This window comes from Acipenser ruthenus, chromosome 17, assembly GCF_902713425.1.
Source record: "Acipenser ruthenus chromosome 17, fAciRut3.2 maternal haplotype, whole genome shotgun sequence".
NCBI lineage: Eukaryota > Metazoa > Chordata > Actinopteri > Acipenseriformes > Acipenseridae > Acipenser > Acipenser ruthenus.
This window is the reverse complement of record NC_081205.1, coordinates 29,039,096-29,059,061: the sequence shown is the minus strand read 5'-3', so window position 1 is coordinate 29,059,061 and position 19,966 is coordinate 29,039,096. Positions and strand designations below refer to the sequence as shown.

The window sequence follows — 19,966 nt, the reverse complement described above, 5'->3', positions numbered from 1 at the left end:
AACCCAGTCCTTGGAGGTTTTTGGGATGTGTGGGTGGATATAGAGGGACAGAAGGGGGGCTTCAAAGGGGGTAATTTGAACTGCAAGGCAACGATAATCACTTCCTCATGAGATTACTTTTTTTTTTGTAACATGAATTGGTAGCAATGTAAAATGAATAAGGAACGAATACAATAAGTTCAGTGTTCAATACATATTTAGTTTTGTTAGACATACTTTGAAGTGTTTTTTTTTTCAGCAACTGTAAAGCTAGCTAGAGACTTGGCCAGACCACACTACCACTTTGGGAAAAGCGAACAAAATGATCATTTAAACAGGATGCTATAATCATCCCTTTTTCATTTAAAATATTGTACAGGCATGATGGCATCTAAAAAATCATTCAAAGGACTCAATGTTTTTGACCTTCATTGGACCTGGTCTTAATGTTTTAGAACTAGCAAAAAGTAACTTGGGATTAGGCAGGTACATTTATTAGGTTTAGTTTTATAAAATGTATGTTTTCCTTGCCAAAAAAATGGAGGCAAGCTTTGAACCAGTGCAGAAAAATATGAAGCCTGTTGTCTATTAAATGTTACATGTTGATGGAAGGATATGAAATACAGTAGCTGGCATGGCATGTATGTACAGAATGGCAATGGGAAAATACTGCTGCTTTTACCTCTATATTAATAGAGCTGGGATTTTCCTAACGGGTGACTTATTGACACACTTACTAATATTAAAAATACTGCTTTTGATGTTTGGATATCCCCTGCAAACTCACTTACCACATAATACAATATAGACATCTCATTTGCATGTGATTATTTTATTTCTTGCTGTTTTTATTGGTGTTATGCTGAACATTTTCCACAGCTACTAATAGTGTTCAGTTTATTTAGTCTATACAAAAGGAACCTTCATTTGAAAGACAGAAGAATTGCTTCCAGATGCCAAATTATTGTCAAAAAACATTCTGTTCCATGCTAAAGCACCAGGGGACAAAATGCATTTTACTGAACCATGTGTTGGTCAACATATGCCATGTTTCTTACATAGGACGTGGACTGATTTTTAAGTATTAAAAAAAAAAAGAACTGCGAGGCACTCTTAAGAAACAGTTAATCAATTACTGCTACGAACAGCACATTGGCAGATTATAAATTGGAAATTGCATCCACATTTGGGACTTTAACACAGCAGACATATGGTTTTGCATTTGGAATGAAATCCTCTGACAATGCTGTCCATGGAATTATTATTACATTTCATCGAAACTAAATGGTGACAATTGGTTCTGTGTATTAGCTATAATCGCAGCATTTTAGGTTTGATTTTTTTTTCTGTCTATTGACTCAGAATCATTCACACAGGTAATTATATGCTGCTGCGGGTTCTGCCCTCAGTGTATGAAAAACAGCCGCAGTCTATAAACTCTCGCGTTCCCGAGCTGGTAGAACTGATGGACCAGCTGGATCAGCCTGAACAGCAACACCTTCTCAGACTGTTACAAATTGTTGCCAAGCAACACCCTCAGGTAACTACCCCTGGAAAATTGTGTATTTACATAGTAGTTACTTGGTAAATACATGTGTACTTACACATCATTACAATGTTATTATGCATAGTTACAGTGTACTTAATGTGTAAATATTTTTGCACAATATATGTAAGTACACAATTGTATCAAAAAGGTTTGGGTTAGGGTTAGGATTAGGCGTGGGACATAAGTGCCCATATAAGGTGTTGAGTTGTCAGGACCCTTTGCTCAACTCAGAGTGAAATTAGATAATACCAATGTAATATAAAATGCCACAGTTTATCTGATGAACCGTTTATGTCTGCAATGTCCTGAATAAATGTAATGTGTTTTTCTTCTTGATGCACATTCCTGAATTAGAAGGGTTTTTTTTTTTTTTTTAACTTACCCTTATGGAACAAAAATATATTTAATATATGGTAGAAAAGCATGATCTTTATATTTTTCATATATAGAAATTTGCCCCTTTTTATATATTTAAGATATATGGGATATATTTAAAATATATTTTAGTCTGTAATCCATATATTTATTTTATATGGATTACCGACTAATAAAAATATATGGTGCACCATATATTTTCAACATATAAAATAAATATATGGATTACAGACTGAAATATTTGTTAAATATATCCCATATATTTAAAATATATAAAAAGGGGCCAGTTTCTATATATGAAAAATATAAGCATCATACTTTTCTACCATATATTAAATATATATATTTTTTCCATATGTTTTAGTAGTACTGTAGTTCATCATTCATTTTAAGCTACATATTAACATTTTTAATTAAAATATGTTGTATTCATTTGTATTTGTATTGAGTGAAAGGCCAACATTTTGCATGTTTTTAATGTAATCAGGCATTACAGCCGATGGCCAAAGAAAATATGTAATCCAAGCAGCTCAATAAATCATTAAATTGACCATTGAACCTATATTCACGTAGCTCATGAAAAACATATTACATCTGGATGGCAAACAGCTTGTTGTAATGCTGTTATATAAATATCTATAATCTAATGCACAATCTGAATACAATTCATCAAATGAAGTCTGTTCCTTGTTGAAGTTTAATTTGACCAGCTCCAACTACATGTCTGTCTTCGTTTAACCTATTTTAATATACCGGTACATAGCAACTCTGCAAAACACCATTTATATATCATCAGAGCCTTCTGCAACTCATATAACTGAAGACCTTTAAAAGCACTACTGCAGTAAATCCAGAAGCACAGGAGAGGTGGGCGGCTTCACTGCAGCCAATGAAAAGTCAGTGCTAGATGTTCTGTGCCTTTAATTCTTGAGGATTTCCAATGAACAGAGAAAGTTCACGATACAATAGGGAATAGGTTTTTAATATGAAATGTATTTTAATTCAATAAAAATCAATGTGTTTTTCTGTTAATTTGCAATGCTTCTTCTATTCAGCGTTTGCTTGTGTATAAATAAATATATTCATTTATTTTTTACTTTAATGTGTTGAACAAGTCTGTTTCTTCATTAATAAGCTACCTTCATGATCCCAGCCAGAATGATTCTGTCCTTAATATCCTGGTGGAAGTGTCTTGCTCCCACCCGGCAGCTATCGCCTCTTTTCTTCCGAACCTGAAGGCGGTTGGAGAGGATTTTCCCAACCTGCTTGGGCAAATAGTAAAGATCTATGGTGCTGTGAGACACGGCGATGAGGTGGGTGTCAAATCTGCTAAACTATATTCGTAAGTTCATAAAAAGCACATTGCTTTATTATTGGTCTTAAAAATGATGATGGCATAGACAAGAGACAATCTGGGCCAGGAGACAATCTGGGCCAGGAGACAATCTGGGCCAGGAGACAATCTGGCTTTTCTTGGTGGCTTTGTACCTTCCCCCAATGGTTTGATTTAATGTTCAAAGTCAACTTTTTTAAATTAATGTTTGTGCAGAAAGTGCATACTGAACATTCCATATTGTTATGGATCTTGACTAATTAGATGTATTTCGAGTGATTCATGTATTTGTTTTTAGGTTATAAAATGTAGATTGTATGTTGATAGAATTGCCGGCACTAATTCTGCCAGTTGTATTTAGGTGGTTGATCAGGGAGGCAGACCTGAAATAGTATATGTGCTGTGATTAGCACAGGGACTGCTGGGGCCACTTGGTCTTAAGCCACAGAAAGTCCTCACACCGTCAAGCTTTAAGTAACATGGTTTTAAACAGCACACATTTATCAGCTGTAAACCCCACGCAGTGTTCATTCGTTTTTGTCTTGTTCATCTTGTTTTATTTCATCTTTTCTTGTTGTTTATTCTATTGGTCTTTGGATTCATTTCTTTTCACAGTTAATGGACAACACATAGTTCAAAAACAGGAAAACAAAGCAATAGAAAAAAGAATTAGATTAAGCCTGTTCCTTATTGAAGAAACTCAGCATGTTTATTTTAATCATATCCAATTACTGTACATGCCTGTCTTCATTTAAACTATTTTTATATAAAAGGGGAACATGATTTATATATCATTAGTGCCCTCTGCAGAAATGCAGATTAACTAACAGATTTTTTTTGTTAACCTAATTAACAGAATCAGGCCCATTACCAACAGAGTTTGCTTGGTGTTTAATTAATCAGGAAGAAACCTACTCTTTTTTTCAGTTTATTTGATTGGATCACGTGCTGAACATTATTGGAAATATTGCTAGAAAAAGGTTAATAATATCCTGATCCCTTTGCATATTTAATGGTTACATAAGAAACAGCAAGCAGCAACCAGAAAAATAAATTAACTTGAGTTTGACATGTTTAAATCTTAATGGACTAAACTAGATCCCCAGCTGCTGGTGGAAAGCCCATTGAAGCCTGATGGACACTGGGGTCATTAATAGCTCCTTTGGCATATGTTATTATTATTATTATTATTATTATTATTATTATTATTATTATTATTATTATTATTATTATTATTATTATTATTATTACACGTTAGAACATGCACAGGATGTTGAATATTTTGATTACGTACAGACTAGAGGCAATCACTTTACTCATTCATGGCATGATAAATGTTCTGTCTGCTAGGTATGCTTATAGTAGGCCTTCTAAGATCCTTTTCATCTGAATAGCTTACTGATGTCTTATACATATACTAGACTGGCAAAAATGCAACCTTTACTCACAATATCAAGTGCATTTAAACTCCTTCATCCCCCTGAAGACTGATTGAATCCATGAGTGAGGTATATTTTTCAGTTCGAGCTCCACTGATTTTGACTACCATTCCATAACTCCCCGTGGACCCTCTTGTTAAAATGACTTGGAACACTGAACAATTGGGCAACGCTGTTGATTTTTCCCCTCAGCATTAGTTCAATTGCCAAAGAAGCACAAAAGTGTGGAAGAATTATTTGGTTCAGGCTCATTACTGAATGTCAGAAAGGTGCTATTTTGAACACTTATGTGTTTTCAGGTTATTGTTCCATGGAACGCATCCTGTCTTTTACAAAACACAACATTTCATCATTTTGAACTTGCCAATAACAGCAGAGTACTTGACTTTGAGTGTTAGACTTTCAGACGCAGAATGAATTCTGTTTTCATCTTCGTAGTTTCCAACACCATTTTGGGAAGCAGTTGTGTGGTCATATTGTTACACCTTGGCTGCATTCAAGACTTATTGAATTAAATTGTAATAGGCCCAGACCAAATCAAAACTTTGACAACCCGCTAATCACAATTAAAAAAACTGTATTTAAAAGCGTTTTCTTTTTATGAGTAGAAGAAATAAGATACTTACAAAAAAAAGAAAACACTATTAAATACAGTTTTTTAAATTGTGATTAGCGGGTTGTCAAAGTTTTGATTTGGTCCCAGCCTAAATCTAAACAGAGAACATGTATAAATATAACCAATACTGTTTCATCAACTTCCAAAGAGAGGCAAAAGACATTTATAACAAGATACTAAAATACGAGAAAAAAACAAAAAAAAACTGAAACAATAAATATAAATTCAACATGCTTTAGCTGCATGCATTTAGAGCAGACAGTAATCAGATTAAAATAAAGGAAGTTATGTCATGGTGCCGCCCCTCTTTGGGTCCAGTGTATCGGCAGTATCAGGTTATTACTGAGTTAAAGCTCATTAGGAGATCTGCTGTCTCATAAAGCTCAGATGGATCAAAAGTCAATAGGTCATGAAGCCAAGAATGAGTAGCAAACACTCTGGTCTCCAATAAATAATGCATTTATCTGCAACATTTCCTGAAAAATGTATATAAAGCTGTCATTATGTAATGCCACTTTTCATTAAGACTGCAACATAAAAAGCAAATAGTTTTAATTTTAATGTCAGGATAAAACTCTTGAGCAATTTTTGTTTTCTGTTTTAAGCCAAATATAATAGTTATTCTTACAAAAACAACAGCAACAACAGCAATAATAATAATAATAATAATAATAATAATAATAATAATAATAATAATACAGGAATACTACTACTAATAATAATAATACTAATAATAATAAAATTGAGGTATAGTCTTGAATAGCTAGCTATATTTGTTTTATTTCATTTCTATATTTTCTTTGTTTAAACATAATTTAAACAGGAAACTCTCGCAGGAATGTATTCTGGTCGAACAAATGCAATGAAAATTGACAGTTTTCTGAAAAAATGAGTTAGGTCAGGTGACTTTTTAATTAACTAGCATGCTGGGAAGCAAATGACTCAAACAGCATATACTCATATTGATTTTTTAAATTTTTTTTAATTTAGTTTAATAATATTTTTAATGCAGATTTTAGAAGTTTCCTATTTGGTTTGTCAACCTTTACTGGAAAGTTTGAAAAACGCTTTTGGAATACTACCATTAAATCTGCGCAATACTCAGGAGAACCCCAGGCTGAGCCAATAACAGGCCACACTGCATGTCAAAAACGCAACTGATTTTGGAACAGTTGTTGCACAATAGCCCTGATGTGGTAACATTCTAGTTCTGAGGTATGGCACAGTGTGTATAGGTTTACAATGTTGTTACTGTTGTTGTTCTGTTATGGCTAAAACCATTGTATCTGTCTTTGTGCTACCATTGGTAATATTGATAGAATATCACATTACCACTGAAGATAAATAAAAGAAACACCTCTGTGAAGCTTAGAAATTAAAAGTTGTAATAAACATGTTTTGATGTATTTGTTACCCTTATAATCCAATAGTAAGGAGGTGTCAAAAGTATTATAAATAGTGCATATTCATTTGTGTGAATTCAAGGACTAGGGTTGAGAAGAACCACTGCAGTAGTTATGATATATTTTCATCTCTACAACCTTTCACCCTGTAGAGGTAACCCCTGTACAGTTTTAATTGTTTTCTTATTAAATGTTCGCTATTTGGCAGGGATTGTTCTATTAGTACAGCTGTCCTCCTTGGATAAGCCGCCAGTGCCTTCTGGACAGTTAGGTAAATACCCCTAGATGTTAAACATTTTAACCTGAAAACCCCATTTGTTTATCTGACCCTGTCTGAAACAAAACAGAAAAATGACTTGTATTCCCTTCTGTTTTCTTATGCTTTGTAACAATATACAGAGATGCCTTGAGTTATGGTTTAATGGACAAGGTCTCATTTTCTATAGGATTGTTTTACAAAATTGGCTTAGCTTTCTCTTTTTGACCATATGATGCTCTCTAATCACATTAGAAGATGTTCATCAATTCCAATAATTGGTTGCATTCATGTATGCCAACTGGTTTCCATCTAATGCAGCTGTGTCGTATTATAAGCCTGTTTTTGCAGATATTCTGGTGTCACGGTTACTTCTTGTGGTTCATGTAGCAATGTGAAATCAGTAACCACAATACAAGCAACCTTTAAAAAGAAAACTCTGGCATTTTTAATTCTTAGTTGGTTTAAAAGTGTATACCTTCAATAAAAATGTACCGGTATGTAGTCTTTCAACTTTCGTTACAATGAGACACAGATAATATACCTTGTACCAAATATACCAAATTCCAACTGTAACCCCTGCTGCTCAGTAGATGGTTGGAGGCCAAATGTGACCCGCAGTGAACTTATTCATGGACTCACAGTGGAGTCGCAATTACTAAATTATAAAAAATGAATTTTAAACGATTTCCAAATGTCTGCAAAGAAGGATGCCCCTATCATGAAACCCTATCCCCAACCCTCTAATACAGAAATACTGTGTTTCCACGGCCAGTCCTTATTGAATTATACTGTGTAAAATAAAATAACCATGTTTCCATTGTTGTATGGCATGGGTCTTATTAAGTAATTCCTAAAAGTGGCCATCAGTCTAATTGAGTATCACTGCTGTAACACTTACGCAACATTGGGCTTACACAACATGGTACTCAACAGAGTAAACTATCTGTTGCATCATTGCGGCAGAGGGCATTGAGTATTCAGAGCAGTGAGATTTGAATAAGTAGCAGGTGAAATAATCAAACCCATCAGATTAATAGTGGTCCAACTCATGCTAGACACTACCTGGAAAAATCAAGTAAATTATTCAAGAAAATCTTAAAAGAAACTTAAAATGTTTTAAATGATTCCACTCATTCCTTTTTAAAAACTATGCAAACTATCAGCAACTAATCTGGACTCATATACATTTTGTATTATAAATTGTGCAATTTTCTTTAGATTTACAGACTGCATCGTTAGAAAATGCACAACAAACGCACACATGTATCTCCTTAATTCACAAAAAGAATTACAAATACACCTTGAGTAAGTGTGCAATAAGATTCCAGGAAAGGTAGATTGAGCAAGCTGGATTGAAAATAGCAGCTCTTCTCATTGGCCCTGACATTCAGTTATTTTGAATTACAGTAGGTTTGCTCTCAGTGCTCAAGAGCTTTGTGATGTACCAAGATATGCTGCATTTTATAGTCAAATTCCTGCACCGCACTGTGGAGTCAGTCCATTATCGTACTCAAAATATCCCCATTCACATTGCAAACTTGTTTATAATGCATGAATGTTTGACAGCTGTTCCACTGTGATGTCCCATTTTACATGGACAACAGTGCCATGTTTCCATTTTATGCATGTGCAATCTGTGCAATGTCTCATGTTTTGTCGTAAGAGTCGACTCATTTGTCTTGCCTGTCAGGAGAGAGCCAGGAGTTGTCTTGTGTACCTGGTGAGTCTGTTGGCAAGCATGGAGCACACCTTCCACCACACCCTCCTCCTGGAAATCAAGGGCATCACTGATACCTTCAGCAGCATCCTTGGAGCTTACAGCAAGGATATCTATCGTATGAGCAACAGCTTCACTGCCATAGCCAAGCTCCTCGTGAAGAAGCTGGAATCATACAACGCACCCACTAACAGGTAATACTAGGAGCTAAAGTTACTTATCTAAGGTAATATTAGGTATCAGTAGACGTTAACATTCAACCAGTAGAATGTAAATCCCCTACTTGCTTACCTCTGCACTTCTTGTCATTTGCAACCATATGCCTCCCACACCTTTGCTCTTGGAACTACCCTTTAGTCTGTTACAATTCTTACAATATGTTTTTGTCTGTGAGTGTGTTTGGCAGCCAGTTAATATACCCCTCAGACGTTAGGCCAAATACTATATGGACGTGGTTACACTTTACCAAATTTTAAATTAATAAAATAATTTAATAGGTTTGGATTATTATCCTGAATTCTTAAAATAATACTCAAGACACCAGAGGGGGCATGTCCTGATGGCTTTTGGATGAAGCCTTCAATTAACAGCCACTTCCCATTAATCCTGAAGTGCGCGTCCCAAAATGTAATACCATGATCACATAATTTTCTACCAGAATGAGTGTAAGGAAACTACTGGAAAACTAAGTTTGGCAAAAAACTTTCTTTCTAATCTCAGTTGATTTAGATAGGAGTTTGTGCCAACTGTGGTATATGGATTGTGGACCCCCTCCCTGTTAGGAACTTTAATGAACAAAAGCGCTCATTCACAGCAGCGATAAACATATTCAGTATTGCACCAGTAAGATAAAATGCCATGTGCATGGGTCTGATTAAATTTCAGCAAGTTCCCAAGTGAACATTTCAACAAAATCACTGCCAAAATAATTAGCTTCCACAAATGCATAAATACAAAACCCATATTTAAATAAAAAAAACTTAAAAACCTAAAGGAAGTGTAAGCCCTGCCTGAGCATGTTTGAAACCAAACCCATTCTGATGTTAATAAAGGTTAAGTATATGTTGAATCTTTATTGTGTACCAAGAGTTATCCCATTACAGGCTGTAATGCTGATAACAGCTGAGGCATGTAGCTTCAAGCAAGGGTGTTTAAGATATCCGGATCTTAAGTATCACTACAAAACCTCTATTGAAATCATGCTCAAGCGCTGAGCCAATCACACAAATTATACAGTCAAAGATAATAGAACCGTGGTTGTGAACATTGTGTTGTTTGAAAGACTATTGACAGTGTTCCCAAAAAGACAGATCTGAAAAACCACAACCACGCCAGTGCTGATCTCAATCTTACCATCATTCATCATTGTCTCATGATTTACACAAAGCAGAAGGAACTTCATTAGAGAGATTTGAAGGGAGTTGTTTTATCAAGCTCAGAGCAGACTTTTGTTAGAGCCAATGTCACAACAACCACACAAGAGGAATGTGGCATTAGATTTCAATGCAATGCTTTGCAAACTGGAATAACAATTGCTTTGTTGGAGCAATGCATATATGGTAAGAAACAACACGATTCCAGTAACTGATGTCTGTTTGTGTGATTTGGAGTTTATTTCAGTTCTGCTCAGTTGCACTAAAGACTGTGAAGCAAACCGTGTTGAAAGGTATACAAGTTACTGAAACGAATATTAAAATTGCTTATATCTATTTTCATGCAATACACTGGCTGTTTATTGTCCTGTATATAACAGTACTTAATGTAAAAAATGCAAACTTGGTTTTAGTCCTTGTTTTTGTTTGTACTGCCACTACAGTATAACAATTTGAATCAGGATTTATTTTTGTTTGTTTGTTTTATTTTATTGGCATGTATGAGTTGGAAGTGTTTTCTTGCTTTAAAGAGTGTTATATCAAAGAAATATGAGGAACATTTTGTTTTATGAGAGTGGTTCCTATAGAGGGGTTTTACTTGACCCCCTGAGCGTGGGTAATAGTTTCATCTTTCTAATTAAGGGGTACAAAGTATGGACAAGTAAACCTGAATTCGAATTTAATTGAAATACGTATTTTGTGAACCAAAACCAGGGACTTGTAAAAACAAAAAATACTGTATATATATTGGGAAAATATAAATGTTCATGGTTCTTAAAACAAATGTCTATGTTTTCTATTATTTTTAAGTAGCATGGTACTGGAAACCTGTTTGTTACTTATTCTCCAGTTTTGGTTTCTTGATACACATACCAGTACAATGTTCTTATTACAATATCACTGTTCCTATTGAGTCTGTCACATTAGCATTAATATCCTTCAACTGTCATTGCAATCAATAATCTATCAGGAATACCCTCTGTAGTGGATTTTAATGCTTATTTAAGAATACTGACTGGTTTCACAGACCCCAATTAGCACTAATCTAGGATGACCTAATGTTACATGCAAGATTAACTCTAACCAGGGCTTGTGAAACCAGCTGTGAAAGAAATTAAGTCATTGATTTTACAACCGTTTGATTTAAGTTTGATTTTCATAGCACTACAAAGTGTACCTTGGCGTTTCACAGCTATGGGTGGAATGGATAGTAATGCTTACTGTAGCATTAATATCCATTGTTTGTATTGCACATGGGTAAATCTATACTGTGATTGCTCTCTGTCAATGGACTTGAGCTACGTATGTGTCAGTGTTTATTGGCATAGGGTGAAGAAGACGTGCTATAGATCATGTTCCATGCTTGGAGGTACTCTTAATGGTGCAGAACATGTGAATGAAATGAGCTCCTTCAGTAGGAATCTGAACCCCCTGCTCCAGCAGTCAGTTTATTTTCGAAGGAAGTTATGGCTGTTTGACCAGAACCCTTCAAGTCTGGCAGCTCCTCTTTGTTGTAAGTTCTGTCTGGCTTAACTGCTTCCCTGTTAATCACAGAATCCAATGTTTTTGTACTATATCTTAAAGGTTATTAACAGAGTCCAAAATTAAGCCATTACAAATACTTTTTTTTTAAAAATGTATTTTTGCATTTTTCCTGAAATTATAAAAAAAAAAGAAAACTATATTGAGTTACCTGAAAATCTGGGTTTGAGCCTTGAGGGAGCTAATAAATTACAGAGCTAATAAAATTAAAAATAGTGTTTAAGCCTAGTTTAATAGGAACATATTTAATAGGTCTCTAAAGGCCTTGCTTGTGTGTAGTTAAAAAAGCATTGCCGAATTTTTTAAATGATGTAGCTCAAAACCCCTGTGAAAAGGCTGAAACCCTTGTATAACCATGTAACTTGTAAAAGTAGCTTTCGTGTCTTGGTGCCTCAGGGACAGTGTATTACTGAAGTGTTTCCAGAGGAGCTTGATGGTCTCTCTGGTCTTACTGTATTTTGTGCTGCATGTGGAATTTTTTCATTGCTTTGGTGATTTGTTACGCTCTGTGGCCTCTGTCCTTTTTAATTTCTCCCTACCAGGGGTGTCAGCAGAGGAAAATTACAAGAAAACACATACGTGTTGTGTTCCTTTGGGATTGACTCTAACAGAGAAGAGACTGTTGTGTTGATAAGAAATCAGAACTGTATTACTTGGCAGCACCACTTATCGCTGCAGAAGGTCACTTGAATGAATATCGCCATGCAGTGCAATACATTGAAGAACTGTTCTTCATCCATAAGTTGTATCATTGACAAACGTTTCGGTTAATGCGTTTGTTTTGTGTTATGACACCGAAGGCATTAGCCAAAACTTGTATCTACTTGACTAATGCACAAGCTGACAGTCTACTACAGTACATAAGTAAACAATGTGCTTTTAAGTTTGAAGTGGTGCTTTGATTGGATACACGCTCTAAAGCCTTTTTGCCATAGTTTTAATGAACACTATACCCATTACTGTGTCACTGTAGAAGTAAAGAGGCAAGATCCACTAGTAGTATAATTAACAGAGAATGATGTGTTATCCCTTCAGGACAGATGATGAAACTGAAGAAGCTCCGAAGTCTTGTGACTTGGTGTCTGCTATCAGCGACGGCGATGAAAATGAGAAGCTGGAAGTAAAAATCCAGGCTTTCGAAGAAACATTGGCAAGTGAGAACAACAGCCCCGGACTGATCCGCAGATACAGTCTGGGGCAGACCTCCAAGGAAGAAAGGAAAGAAATGAGGTTCAACAGGTAAGCTGGTTCAAAAGTGACCGTGTGTTTAGTGCGCTTTTGTTTATGCTTGTCTTTAGAGTAAATTCATCAATTACCAGGTAAACCATTGAGGTACCAGACAAGCACTTTGGTTCATATACCAGTTTTACAGCTCTTTATTTATATGTAGGCTTTGACAGTTGTGCACCAATTTTAATTGACAATAAAAATCAGATACACTTCGGCAAATGTTATCAAAGCTTGTGTTGTTCTTGAGGTTTTATTGTATTTGCAATGTCTTTAGGTGACTTGTACTGATACAATTGTGAGTGCTTGTTTAGAAACTAATGAATAATTCTGATTGTAGATCACTTTTGCATTACTTACATTTATATATTTTATTTTCACCAACAGCCCTAATGCATACGACAAACCATATAATGTTCTGTGTAGGAAAATATTCTTTTTCTTTTGTGTTTCAGGTCAAAAAGCCTTGCTCTGCATGCGGTGCACACAAAGTCTGTGAACTCGGAGAACGGTCACGAACGGGAGTATGGAGAAATGCACCCTGGCATCGGTTTCTCAGAAAGGTCACTTAGCCAAGAAAGCTGTAGGCTGCCTTTGGGTTCAGATCAAGATGCAAGTACCACAGAGGTACCCTCGAGTCCTCACCCCTGCGCTGCTTCTATTGTTGCAAACAGTTCAGCAGAAACGTATGAAGACAGCCCTGCGGACACTGCGAAATGCACCGGGGAACTCCAAGATCAGTTGTTCCTGCACCTCAAGGAAAACCTCTGTACAATCCAGACATATTATGCTGAGATGGTTAAAAGAATTCCTGTTCCGGAACAGTGTTTAATTGAAGGTGAGTGTCTGTAGTTATTACTTGTGTCTGCGCGAGAGAACCAGTTACTGTTTCATTTTAATACAGAACAAAACACCAACATTTAAAACACAACTGGAAATGCTTTCATCCAGTTACCCGCTCATGTTGTTTTGACAACATGAAACATGCATCTCCCTTTCAGTCACTTACCATGTTAAGTTAATTTTCTGTGTGTCTATTTTATACTGCACGTATGTTACTGAAGGGCAATTTCTCGGACTCCATTGAGTTCACACAAACTGTTTTAAAATTTCTAAAAATCTAATTAAAAATTAGAGGCAAAACAATACACAAAATACATTAAAAAATAACAAAAAACAAAAAAAAACGGTACAATGGGTAAAACTTTTTCAACAGTTGTTGCCACTGGCTATGGTTTACTGGGTCCAGCTCAATTGCATTTTGACAGTGCTTAAGATACAAACATTGCTTTTATGTATTTTAAAACGGTATTATAGACTGCCGGATATATTAGACCCCATTACCTAGAACCTATTCCTTATTATTTATCTTCAGATATAGTGTTTTGTAATTGAGAAATTATAATATGTAGAATGACCACTGGATGGTATAATCCTTTAGTGAGTATTCGTAAGCACCAATGCTTGTACTGGCTTGTAATCCTTTCAGAACTACATTGCATATTTATTATAAACATCTGTACCAGATCGTTTACCAGCAGTACTAATGCCCCCTGTGCGCAATCTTGTATTTGGCAATATTTCAGAAGCCAGGATAATATAACAGCAATTTCCAGAAAATTCCTTGACCACATGTGTTACATAATGGTTGCGAAACGCAAATATAAATAAGCATGCTGGGGCTTTCATTGGTACTGTAATATAGCATAAGTATTAACCATTTAATCTCACGGAAGTATGCATTTATATGTATCTGTTTTTCTCAAAAGGTTAATAAAATAAAAAACCTTAAGTCATTTATGGGCAAGTTTAAATAGCACACGCGCATAACAGATGATATGTAAGCCTTGAACAAGCCTGTGGTTGTTAATTTATTTCTAAAATACATTGCAGCCCTTGAGGTGCTAATGAAATGTGGAAATGGTTGCTTAACCAACAGCTACAATCAAATCTACATCAATTTAGTGTGCTTATAAATGTGTAGGACTGCTATGCATTATATATACAGCGCCACCAGATGTATACAAATAAATGCATACCAGTACAAGTTATAAACCTTTGAGTTTATGTCTTTTGAAGGAGAAAAAAAAGTCTCTTCAAATGGAATTGTGTAGGGCCAGGTCACTTTTGAGTCTCAGAATTAATAAGACTGTTACATGTAAGTGGGTTTTACCTTCTCTTTCCACTCTTAACACATAGCAACGCAGGCCAGACATCAGCATTTTAAATTGATTTTGACTAACAAAAACTACCAATGACCTGCAGCAGCATGGGGTAATTTGTAGGAAGTTTGTCATTACCTTAATGTCTGAGAGGTAATTGTTACCATAAGATGGGCTATATGACTGCAGTCCTACGGAGAACACTGCGCCACTTCGTTCATGACTGACTTTCTGCATCCTGCTTGCCAGGGGGTTTATTCGGAACACATGGGTCTCAGGCGAAATTATCAAAGTATGACACACAGGAAAATGTATCCTTACAGGAATTACTTTTCTGATATTAAAGCCATTTATTAAGAACAAAAGCCAGAAAATAAGAGAAAAACACTGAACACAAATAAAAGATACAAGTATTGCATTCAAATTACAAATATATTGTCAATGGTTTAGAGTTTAGAATAATGCAGAAACATTTAATGAAGCATTAGAATCGGTTGAATGGGTGGCGCAGTGTATACAGGTATATGCCCTTGCAAAGAGTGCAAATCTTCACCTTGTTCAAATCCAGCCAAGGGGTCAAGCTGGTGTTCATGCCCTTGGTTCACATCACATAAAATGACTGACAGCCTAAAAATAAAATTGCAATGATATCTGTTACTTTTGTGTTCATGTATAATGGCTCATGCAGTCATAGCATCTATTATACTGTAATTCACCTATTCTCTTCTTTTTGCTAATCTATTGTATGAAAGGGGTAATGTGCATGGATTACATTAACAGTTTGTCTCTTCTTCACTGCACAAACTGTGTGGAGTCAGAAAGATCTCTGTCTGGAACAGTTTGGAACCAGTAATCTCAATTTTCAAGTGTGGGAAATGTAACGTTGACAAAGCCACACTGTTTATTTGTTTTAGATTATTTTCGAAGTTGTGTTGCAAAGTTGTTCTTCACTTGCTCGATGAAAGGACATTATTGTCTGTACAGTAAATCACTTTTCACCCTCAACAGTGGGCAGCCACAAGTCTGGATCCAAATCATACTCCTGTTTCATCAGGTGAGGTTCTGAGGAAAGGAAACCCTTACAAAATCAATATAATTAACTTGATGTTTTTATGAGGCATGGAGTTCCTAATCAAAGTGCAATGGTAAAACACAAATTTAATATTGTACCACAATGGTGCAGCGTTTGAGTAATGCTCCACTCTAATGAAATGACACAAACATGAAGAGGCCATTATGAAGCATAATTATGATTTATTGTTAGACAAGAACAAGGGTCTTGAACTGAGTGCAAGCAGAGATAGGTAGCAGGTGGGGGGTGTGAAAACAAAACAGCAGGGAGATCAGCAAGGAGAGAGTTTATAGTTCAATCTGGAGAGTACAAGAGCTTGGACCAGGAGTTGAGTGTGCAATTTATTTATAAATACTGCCCAAGAAATAATCACATAAAACACATTTTTAGCAAAATCATAACAATATCATGCAGAAAATGTCATAAAGAACAAAAAAAAATGTACTTAGTGGAACTCCCTGAAGAACAGCCAAAAATACATATCTCCTGACATCGGTAGAATTTAGAAAATGGATACTGTAAAAAGGAGCCAGGATGGGGATTGCCTGTAGGGGTGTTTTAGTTGAATAAAACAGAAAAGGGAATGTTTTAGCTTTAACAAATGTTTCAGTAATTCTAGGAATGAACAGTATCCATACAGTGTGGAGGGATATACAGGTATTTTAATAATACACATCAATGATTATTTAAATGATTCGTTGCAGAAAATGATGAAATTATGTCTTTTAACAAGTTAAATCAATATTTGTTTTAGTATTGTACAGATGCAGTGTTTAAGCCAAGAATTACAAAATGAAAAAAAAAAATAATAATCTGTTTTTGGTCAGAAATAAAATTTAAAAAATGAAATGTAAAATAATGAGATGTAGCAGGTTAGAATATTCCTGTAATATTTCTGAAATGTTAAATATTAAAGGTAGAGAAATGTTTAAATGAGTGCCTTTGTCAATGTACCAATAATGATTAGTTGCATTTCTCCATTGTGTTTGTTTCCAGGGTCTCTGAGCCTTTATCTTCAGATGACAAGTCAGTGCAACTTCTTAAATCAATGTGGAAAAAGACGCAGCTGAAGGGAACACATAGCTTTGAAACAGCAATAATACAATCTACTTTTCCCCAGAAAAAGGTGCAGTAAATGGCTTATAGTCTCTTGACTTTAAATACAAGAACTACTGGCTCTAACAGCTGCACTTGAACAAACAAATGTCCTCTTTGGTTACACCCAGAACTAACCATACATATATATGTATATACACACACGCCACCTGCTGGAGATATCATAAATAACAGCTATGTACATAAAATGAATCATAATGGTATCATATCCAAAACTATGGTGGAAAGTAGTTCAGCTAGGTACCCCCAAAGATGGCCATTCAACACATCTCAATATGTATATCATGGAATATCCTTATCATTAGCAGAAATGTGACTTGGCAAACTGCTTATATGTCCATGCATTATGGCTATAGTGGAATCATACATCCATACGTATGTGTGTTGCATATAACCCTTACTCAATTGTGATGAAACTCAGTTTGTACATTATTTAGCACAAGCTGGTATATGTCTGATATAAAAAGCTTTCCCTCCAGTTTTGCCTTCTCAGTTACCAAAAGTAATTTGGGATTTACTGTCAGAATGAAGATTGTAAGACATACCCATACACATTTTCAACAAAATGTAGGTTCTTGTAAAAAATATATATCTTGAAGTGATTGATTTTGTGATGTATTTTCACTGCCTGCTATTAAAGGTGAGCAGCTGCTGTGCCCCAGCAGGGTCTGTTTTCAATCCCAAAGTTTTGTTTGGTTTGTTTTTCTGGGCCTGTCCCCACTGCACACCAGCATTCTAAACAGTACTGCTGTTTTAAATTGACTTGGTTGCTATTCCGTTTTAGTAGCAGTGGCATTCAAACAACATTTGCAAATCCTTGTTTATGCACTCCTTCTAAAGTCAGGTCGGTTTTAGGGTTAGGGTTAGGGTTTGGTGTGTATTGAATCCTTGTTTTAGTGACCTGCTACGCTTTCCCTCTTTTAAAGACTAGCAAAATTTTCAGATACACTTCAGACATCCAGATTCATGCTATAGAAAAGACTCTATTCTATTGACCAACATTTCCAAATTCTCAAATGATACAGCAGAGTAGATGGCTTTGATCAAAGCCTTAATATGTGTATGAACATGCTTTTTTGGAGAGATATGTATTTTAATAGGATCATCTAAAATATGTACAAAAATATATATAAACTAGCTTTGGGGATCACAAAAGTCTCTTCATGTGCCTTCAGTTTCCACTTCTCATCTTAAGAAGATACTTTTATGGTCTCCAACGCTTCTTTATATCTATTTGTTATACTTATTTTAGCTGATCCTATTAAAAGGGATCTCCTTTGGGGATAAACATCCTATAGTAGAATTTCTAAGTAGTTATACTTTTGTTATATTTATGAATGTCCTATCCAGATTTGGTATAAGAATACACTGTACAGTATTTTGAACTTGAAACATTTAAAAGAGAAAAAGAAACACTTTTATGAAATGTCATGTAATTTTGTGATCCTGAGTACAGTGTGTGTTAGCAACGTGTGTTAGAACAATATTGTTGCAAGTTTTACAAAATCTAAACAACTTGTCCTCTTGGGAAATAACCCATATGTTTTAAAGACAGTACGATATTCAGTGTTTACATTCATGAGCTGTTTTGTAGTCCCATGTTATCATCGCAGACTTGGTTTTTCCAAGATAATTATAAATAAAACAATATTTCCATAGTCTTTTTGAGTATAGGTTTTGAGTATATCAGCATACATTTCCAATAGAAAACATGGATTCAATTATGAAACTGAATATGTGGTATGTTTGACATATTTCGTGCTTTTTTGTGTGTTTTGCAAGAGGAATTTTGTCAAAAAAATGTTTTGTTTAAAAGGTGCACACTATTGTATAAAACTTTTTAGGATCTATTTTTAATATACAGTACCGCCGTCCTTAAACTCCATTTTATTGACCCACTTTTTAACATTGCTACAGTGAAATGGGGTGTATAAGTCTGTTTAGATCATTCAGATCCCTATACAGTATGTGTGCGATAGCTAAGGCAGGATTGATAGATTGGACATGAACATTTCATTTTCTAGGTTCATGATTAATAATATACAGAGGGGTCTAATCTTTTTAGCAAAGTAAGTAAGCGTATGCACCCGTTTTCACAATAACCCTAGACAGTGGGCCCTATCAAGGTTGTTACACCAAAGTTCATTTATGTCAAATCAAACTCTTTATTTCTTAAAAAGAAGTAACACACACACATCTGACTTTTATTTTAGGGACTCCACAGAGTGCCTTTGCAGTTTGCTTCTAATCATTGGTTTGATATTGATAAATTAAGCCCTAATATATGTTTAATATAACAAAAAACAACACAAACAGATGTAAAAAGAATAAAGGGGTACAAAGTTTGGGGTTGAACTGCACACAATGGCACTGTATGGCTAATCGTTTATTGCGTTTGTTAGGAATGCTCATACTGTGAATTGAAGCAGTAGTGGGAAATCTACCCCAGTCTATTGAGTGCCAGAGCAATTATTCCCACCTGGAAGTGAAAGTTTAGTGGTTATAGGTTTTTTTTAGGCTTAAAATATTGTACTTTTCTGTAAAACAAAATAAATTACTTGCAGGAGGTATGCAGTGGGCTTTTTAAGTTCCACCATCTTGAAAAGATTAGCAACATGTCATTTTGGCATTGAGGAATCTCATTGTGTACTGTGAAGCTCAACGGCACAATAATCTGTGTCTATGACTGCTTCGCTGGCTGGTTTTAACTGAACCACCACTTATAATCAATCTTCTTATGCTAAGCCCACTCTTTTTTTTTTTTTTTTTTTTTGCATAAATGGAACCACAAAAAAGTTGCAATC

The 19,966-nt window shown here is 35.2% G+C and overlaps 1 pseudogene; it reads left to right on the top strand.

The window, feature by feature from the left end:
- The window catches only part of LOC117423201 (ventricular zone-expressed PH domain-containing protein homolog 1-like), a 47,599-nt pseudogene that overhangs the window by 11,223 nt on the left and 16,410 nt on the right, over positions 1 to 19,966 (top strand).